We start from the raw sequence: 8791 nt of genomic DNA, 5'->3' as shown, positions 1-8791 counted from the left end.
TTGCAAATTCATTTGGAATAACAAAAAACCCAGGATAGCAAAAACTATACTCAACAATAAAATTACTATCCCTGACCTCAAGCAGTATTACAAAGCACTAGTGATAAAAACAACTGTATAGTAGTGGAACAGAAACAGTCAGGTAGATCAGTGAAATAGAACTGAAGACACAGAAATGAACCCACACACCTATGGTCCCTTGATCTTTGATAAAGGAGCTAAAACCATCTACTAGAAAAAAAAGATAGCATTTTCAACAAATGGTGCTGTATCAACTGGAGGTCAGCATATAGAAGAATGCAAATTGATCCATTTTTATCGCCTGTACAAAGTTCAAGTGGATGAAAGACCTCCACATAAAACCAGATACACTGAAACTAATAAAGATAAAGTGGGGGAGAGCCTTGAATACATGCACACTGGGAAAAAATTCCTGAACAGAATACCAATGGTTTATGTTCTAAGATGAAAAATCAACAAATGGGATTTCCTTAAATTGCAAAACTTCTTTAAGGCAAAGGACATTGTCATTTTAAGGCAAAGGACAAAACAGCAACCAACAGATTGGGAAAAGATCTCTGCCAATCCTCCATCTGACAGAGGGCTAATATCCAATATATACAAAGAATTCAAGAAGTTAGACTCCTAAAAATCAAATAACCCTATTTAAAAATGGTGTACAGAGCTAAACAACATATTCTCAACTGAGGAGTATCGAATGGCTGAGAAGCACCTAAAGAAATGTTCAATATCCTTAGTCATGAGGGAAATGCAAATCAAAACAACCCTGAGATACCACTGTATACCAGTCAGAATGGCTAAGATAAAATACTCAGGAGACAACAGATAATGGCAAGGATGTGGAGAAAGAGGAACACTCCTCCATTGTTGGTGGGATTGCAAGCTGGTACAAGTTCTCTATAAATCAGTCTGGTAGTTTCTCAGAAAATTGGACATAGTATTACCTGAAGACCCAGCTATACCTCTCCTGGGCATATACCCAAAAGATGCTCCAATATACAACAAAGACACATGCTCCAATATGTTCATAGCAGCCTTATTTATAATAGCCAGAAGCTGGAAAGAACCCAGATGCCCTTCAACAGAGGAATGGATACAGAAAACATGGTACATCTACACAATGGAGTATTACTCAGCTCTCAAAAACAATAACTTCATAAGATTCATAGGCAAATGGATGGAGCTAGAAAATATCATCCTGAGTGAGGTAATCCAATCTCAAAAAAATACACATAGCATGCACTCACTGATAAGTGGGTATTGGGTCAAATGCTCAAATTACCCAATGATACAATCCATAGATCACATGAAGCTCAAGAAGAATGACTAAGGTACAGATGCTTCAGACCTTCTTAGAAGGGGAAAATACAGAATACCAATGTATTCAAAGGAGGAAATATGGAGACAAAGTGTGGAGCAGAGACTAAAGGAAAGGCCATCCAATGACTGCCCCAAATGGGGATCCAGCCCATATATATACAGCCACCAAAACTAAACAATATTGATGAATCCAAGAAGTGCATGCTGACAGTAGCCTGATATAGCTGTTGCCTGAGAGGCTCTGCCAGAGCATAACAAATACAGAGGTAAATGCTAGGAGCGAACCATTGAACTGAGAATGAGGTCCCCATTAGAGGAGTTAGAGAAAGGATTGAAAGAGTTGAAGGGGCTTGCAAACCAATATGGACAACAATACCAACCAACCAGAGCTCCCAGGGATTAAACCACCATCCAGAGTACACATCGACAGACTTATGACTCCAGCTACATATGAAGCAGAGGATGGCCTTGTTGGGCACCAATGGGAGGAGAAGTCCTTGGTCCTGCCAAAACTGAATCTCCAGTATAAGGGAATGTCAGGGTGGGGATGCCAGGAGGAGTGGGTGGTTCGGGTGGTTCGGGAGGGGGAACATCTCATAGAATAAAGGGGAGGAGGGATCCTATAGGGGGTTAATGGACAGGAAACCGGGGAAGAGGATAACATTTGAAATGTAAATAAAAAATATCCAATAAAAGAAGAACTAATGCACATTCTAAGTGATATTTCAAATGGATGCAGATTTCAAAAACCTTCAGTTCTGACTACCCTTATCTAATAAAGATGTTTTGTGCTTGGTAAATTTGAATGCTAAGAAATAATCTGCTTGTGCTAGGTCCAACACCAACACATACATGAACCAACCTTTCATAAACTAGCAGCTATTTTTTAAAAGCCGTTGAATATATATTTATTGGAATAAACAATACCTTAGCTTGGCTCAGATTCCTGAGGCTTTACAACAGATTATTCATAAATTAGAACATAAAAAAAAACACCATTAAAAGCAGCTTAACTGGGAAGCTAATTGTAGATACACAATCTTCTTTGGGAATTGAACTTTTAATCTCCTTACATTTCAGTAGATCATGATGTTCAATTAATTGAAATGCTTTTAGTTAGCTCACTAGATGAAAATAAATGAGCAATTATGGTCCACACTCGGTTCCAAAAACAAGAAAACTTTACACACATACCTCATCTTCATTCACGGAAAAAATCCATCACAATATGATTACTGTTCCTCCTACACTAACATAAGGATTTTTTCAAAACATTTATTCTGTTAGTCACAGCCTAAACTAATATAGTATTCATTAGTCACAGATGCGACTAGCTATTAACGATTTCCTGAAGGCATTTTTACTCTTAATGTCTGTTACATTTGCTGCTCATACATTTTAATTGTAAATTTAAGACTTCAAATGTTATAATCAAAGAAACAGAAAGAATTGCTGGTGACTGAAGTACTTTACTTAAAATCATGTTAGTGTCTCAAATGTCCATGTCAGCTGAATTGTTTCCTATGTGCTCACATTGCACCTGTAGCTGACTGAAGAAAAATTATTAATATGCTAAATGTGTTTATTCCACAAAAATTACCATTACAAACAATTCTAAATAGAGTCACAGAGATTTTATGATATAAAAGTTTTTTTGAGTATCAGTTTCTGTAACTCAACCTTATGAATTTGGGAGTCATTAAAGATTCCATGCCATCAATTCAAGAAAAATCTTAATATAGTTAGAAGTTTTATTTGAGCATTTTTTAAGTCTAAAGCTAGTAGTTTACTAACTGCTTAAAATTAAAAAAAGAATGTAAAATAAATATCTTTAGTCCCCTTGGAGCGTGGTATGATCTGTACCTATGTACAATGCAGAAAAAGCTGTGTCTCTGTTTCTTACCTACAGTGGATACTGCACTGTAGTTTAACAAATCTGTGTTGTGGGTTTCCAGAGAATATTGTGTTGTCAACAGAAACTGCTTCCTACAATGCTACTGTGGGTGACTGGATGCTATGTCTGTCTGCAGCTTCCTGATTTATCTGGAGAGAGATATCCTCATCCTCGAAACTGACAAGAAGGATGATTTACCCGGGCAAGCTTGGGACTGTTTTATAATACCCTCAGACAAAGACAGTTACTGTTCGTAATTGCTGGGGTTGGGCTCACATGCTTCTTCCATAGAAGTTGTGTTCTGATGTCCACAAACCTTCCTCTCTCATAATATTGTTTAATTACTTAACAAACATTTATTAAATACTTGATTTATACAAAATAATGTTTGTAAGTTACCGTATACACTACCAAACTTGGTCCACAGATGAAATTCAAATTGAATTAAATGCTTTGTCTTTTGAATGATAATAAACTGAAAATTTAGTCATAATTTAATTCCTACCTTACTAAGTACATGCACTTACTCAGTACAGTGAAATTTCATGACTCACCCAATATTCAGAATTATTACTAACTTATTATCTTCTCCTAAAAATAGATATTGCTCCAATAAACTAGCTTCTGTCTGTTTATACATTAAGTCATTCGGGTGGTTTAGGACTGTTCCCTGGTTATATCCTTTATTTTCCGAGGTTATTCTTCTCTTTTGAATTATAGTTAAGCTGTTTGAATTTAATTCCAAGGAATCTTAGAGAATTGCTTAAATCTTCTTAATAGTCATGAATCAAACACCACTTCAGTTGTTTTTGTAAAGTTTAAGATACTCTATTTACTGAAGCATAAAGCTTTTTTCTTTCTTTTTTATTCATTCTTTAATCTTTTTTAACACCCCAGACTTTATCCCCCTCCCAGTCCACCCCCACTTTTCCCCATCCTACACCTCCTCTCCCACCCCACTCCTTCTCCAATAGGATGTCCCCACCCCTTCCAACCCCACCAAACCTCAGACCTCCCCCCTCCCTGGGGCCCCAAGCTTCTCAATGGTTTGTGGCATCTTCTCTGACTGAGTTCAGACCCAGCAGTCCTCTGCTGTATGTGTGTCAGGGGCCTCATACCAGCTGGTATATGCTGGCTGATAGGTGGCTCAGTGTCTGAGAGATCCTGAGGGTCCAGGATAGTTGAAACTGCTGGTCTTCCTAGGGTTGCCGTCACCATCATCTTCTTCCAGCTTTTCCCTAGTTCAACCACAGGGGTCAACAGCTTCTGTTTATGCAAATATCTGCATCTGACTCTTTCAGCTGCTTATTGGGTCTTATGGAGGGCAGCCATGATAGGTACTATTTGTAAGCACACCATAGCATCAATAATAGTATCAAACCTTGGAGCCTCCCCTTGAGCTGGGTTCTAATCTGGACCTGTCACTGGACCTCCTTTTCCTCAAACTCTTCTCCATTTTTCTCCCTGCAGTTCTTTCAGACTGGAACAATTATAGGTCAGAGTTTTTGACTGTGGGATGATAATCCCATCCCTGCACTTGATACCCTGCCTTTCTACTTGAGGTAGACTCTACAAGTTTCCTCTCCCCACTATAGGGCATTTCATCTAAGATCCCTTCCCTTGAGTCCTGAGAGTCTCTCACCTTACAGGTGTCTGGTACATTCTAGAAAGCCCCCCTACCTCCTACCTTGCCTGTTTCCATTTTTTCCACTGGCCCTCAGGGCTTCAGTCCTATTCCCCTCCCAATACCTGATCAAGTTTCCCTCTTCCCCTCCCTGTTCCCTTTCCCACCCAGGCCCCCTCTCCCCTCCCTCCTGTGATTGCTTTCTTCTCCCTCCCCAGAGGGATCGAGACATCCTCCCTTGGGCCCTTCAGCTTGTTAACATTCTTGAGTTCTTGAGTTCTGTGGATTGTATCCTATTAGTGAGTACATACTATGTATGTCCTTTTGGGTCAGAATACCTCATTCAGGATATTTTCTAGTTCTATTCATTTGTCTGCAAAACTCACGATGTTCTCATTCTTAATAGCTGAGTAGTATTCCATTGTGTAAATAAACCATATTCTCTGTATCCATTCTTCTGTTGTGGGACATTTGGGTTGTTTTCAGCTTCTGGCTAACACAAATAAAGCCACTATGAACATATTAGAACATGTGCCCCTGCTATTGAATATTTGTTCTTATTGAAGGAATGCAGTTACTGTGATTTAATTTTCTTTTTATTACCAGTCATTGTAGGTAAGACAGTTTTATGCTTATTTGGGGGTGGGCTGTTTACTTAAAATAGTGATCTGTTTTACAAGTGGTGTCACAGACACCACAAATGGTAGGCAAAGGGCAGAGTACTAGCATGTAAAAGTACAAATCAGAAATCAATGTAGTGCCATGCTTATTGCAACCAATAATTTAGTGTCCACAAAGTTAAGTCTTCATGTTGTTTTAAATGCATTCAGTTTTCTTGACATGAAAAATAGGCAGGAGTTTCATGCTTCTTCAAAATGCAAATTGCAGTTTGTATGGTTGTTTCATGTGTTAGCCTCCTTAAACACCATTCAAGTGAAATGATCCGAATCAACACTGGAGTATCCACAACTCAGTTTGTACGTAGTAGGAGCCCTGTTTGGATAATATTACCTTTCCTTGAAGATGCATCAGTGATAAGATTTCATGTTCCTATGGGGGCTGACTTAAGGTGGGGAAATTTTACCTCCTGTTATTCTCAAGTTGCTTTTGTTTCTTCTGAGTGATGGGTTGAAGCTTTCTGTTTTTCTGTTGGAGAAACAGAATGTTTTCTGAAAGCATTAAACATTAAGGCTTTCATTTACATCTTATTGTGCAATAAGCATTTGAGTTATTATGTTTCATGCACTCAGGTAACTACTTTGGAGACATAGAGATGGTCATACAGGGAGCTTGCCCTGGTGCTTTGGAAAGTAGAAACTGGAGCACAGCAGTTACACAGCTTCAAAGACATTGCTCTATTTCCTCTCCTCTACATCAGCTATAGAGAATTCCTTTATTCCCAGTCCACAACTGAAAGGTGATCTGCATCATTCATTCAAGAAGCATTCCCAGCATATTCACGCTATGCCAAGGGCTGAACTAAATGCAGGAACTAAAGGACGCCAACACATAGCCTGAAGAAGAGAACAGGGTGAGAGCAAAATGGGGACCCAGCACTGGATTTAAAATGAGAATTGATTGATTTCTATGTGTGACACAGGTACAACAGTAACAGCAGAGATTGCCTATCTATTTGTTTGTGGTAGAGAAGAGGAAAGAGAGTTGAAAGAAGAAAATAGCCAGCTCTACCTAAAGATACAAGAAGAGAAACAGCACTTGAAATAGAAGATAGCATATCTGAGCAAGACACTGTATTGGTTATGATCACACCTTGGGGCAAGTACCTGGCAGAGCTGAAGAAGGAAAAACTATCATGGCTCATGGTTTCCAGGGGATTTCAGTTTATCACATGGGTAGGCAGCCTTATCTGTAGTAGCAAAGGTAAAGAAAGGGTATTCCAAAGGCCCAGAGTGCAAGGAGTTAATAGCCTTCAAAGGCCGAGCTCTGCACCTACCTCTACCAGCTGAGTACCTCCTTCTAAAAACCTCACAGTGTTCCGAGACATTGCCACCAGATGGGAAACAAACACTCAATGCAAGTGCCTGTGGGGGACATTCCACTTTTAAATAAAGAGACATGCGTAGAAATAAGAAATGGCAGAGTAATTAAAAATAATTTACCATGAAGGTGTTCAGAGCAAAAAGCAGAGACCCCAGACAAAGCCAGGAAGTAAATAATAGTTGGTCCAGAATGTCTTGGCCAGAAATTTAGACATTATAATTTAGGATAGAGAGTAGCTGAGCTGATGGAATTAGACAAATGGTCAGATTTATGTGGAAGGATAGCTGCTTTTACTCCCATTGGCTTCTTCTGCTCTGTCATTGAGGGAAAAAATGGACAAAAATAAAAAAGAGTGTTACAACTGTTAGTTGGCTGTTGGTACAACTTGTCAGCCAGTGCTACCCAAAGCACTTGCCCTTCCCCCCATTCTTGGAGGAAAAAAATCACAGAATTTAAGATTAGAAGAAAATGTAAACATCTTGTTAAGGCAAAAGAGTTACTACTATGATTCACATACACAGTCCCGATGATCAAAATTCATGTTCATTATCTCAGACCTCTTCAGAAAAGTTTTGTGTGTGTGTGTGTGTGTGTGTGTGTGTGTGTAGCAGATAGAAATTCACAATTTATCAAGACCCAAAGAGTAAGTATCTGTGGAGTGCTCAGTCACAAATGAGGTATCTATAATCCTCTCTTCCCTAGGCCCAGTTATCATGTCCTGAACAAGATCTGCACAAGGTCAAGCCAGTCAAAGTTCCAGCATGGAGAGAGGGTGGACTCATGAGTTCCTTTACCTTAACTAAGAGGCTATTGACAGCTGATAGCTTCTGGAAAGAAAAGTCTGTTTTCTATAATGATGTATTCAGTGCTATGTTGCCCACTCTCCAGTGGATGGCCTCACAATTGTGAACATATGGCCAGCAAAAACTGGAATCAGTAATCAGTGGGCTATAAAAACAGGGAAAATGTTTCAGCAGACAAAATGCCTACTGCACAAGAATAAAGATCCTAGTTTAGAGTCACACACAAAATAACCAAGCACATCAGCACATATCTGCCCTGTAACCCCAGTGCTAAGGAGGTAGAGACAAAATGGTTGCTGTGGCTTGCTTAATGGCTCCCAGCCTAGGTGAACCAAGGAGCTGCAGGTTCAGTGAGAAATCATAACTGAAAAAAAGATGAAGAGTGATTTGTGGAAGATACCCAAAGTAAATCTCCAGGCTACACATACTCGCATGCATGCACACATACACACAGGCATACACACACACACACAGAGAGAGAGAGAGAGAGAGGGAGAGAGAGAGAGAGAGAGAATTTTACTCAAAAAATAAGTGCTGACACAGGTTTGTAACATTCAATAGCACAAAACATCAAAGAACTTTGGGCTCTTGGTGGATAAAGTTTTTCTAACAATTCTTGATCATGAACTTGTGACTCTCAAAGGGTGGAGACCCCAGTCTACATCCAAACAGAGACTGCATTGCACAGATTTTCCAGCCAGTGATATGGAATCAAACTCTGGGTGAACAGATAACAGACGTGTAATGGTAAAGTCGTGTTTCATCACTAGAGATGGGCACTTTGGCAAAGGAGACTACTTGCTTTAAATTAGAACCTTCCTGCGTGTTTCACTAGTTAATCATTCACATATATCCCTTTGTTTAAAATTGGGCACAGATAAGAAGGCGAGCAATTAGAAAGGAAGGAAACAAGTCAACGGGCAGCGTGATTGTTTTTTAAACAATTCGATTCAACTTGTTTAATCCTCTCATCTTAAATTATTCACAGGGGCATTTTGATTCTCAAAAGTTCATAAACACAGTGCAAATCACCCAAGCAGAAGTAATGTCCTGCTTTTAAGCCAAAGCCCTGTCTAGCTGGGGAGTCAGCTGTAGGAATTAACCAGAACAAAATCCTGATTAAACAAC

Source organism: Rattus rattus, chromosome 1 (assembly GCF_011064425.1).
Source record: "Rattus rattus isolate New Zealand chromosome 1, Rrattus_CSIRO_v1, whole genome shotgun sequence".
Classification (NCBI taxonomy): Eukaryota; Metazoa; Chordata; class Mammalia; order Rodentia; family Muridae; genus Rattus; species Rattus rattus.
The sequence above is the reverse complement of the archived record's forward strand: the minus strand, read 5'-3'. Positions refer to the sequence as shown.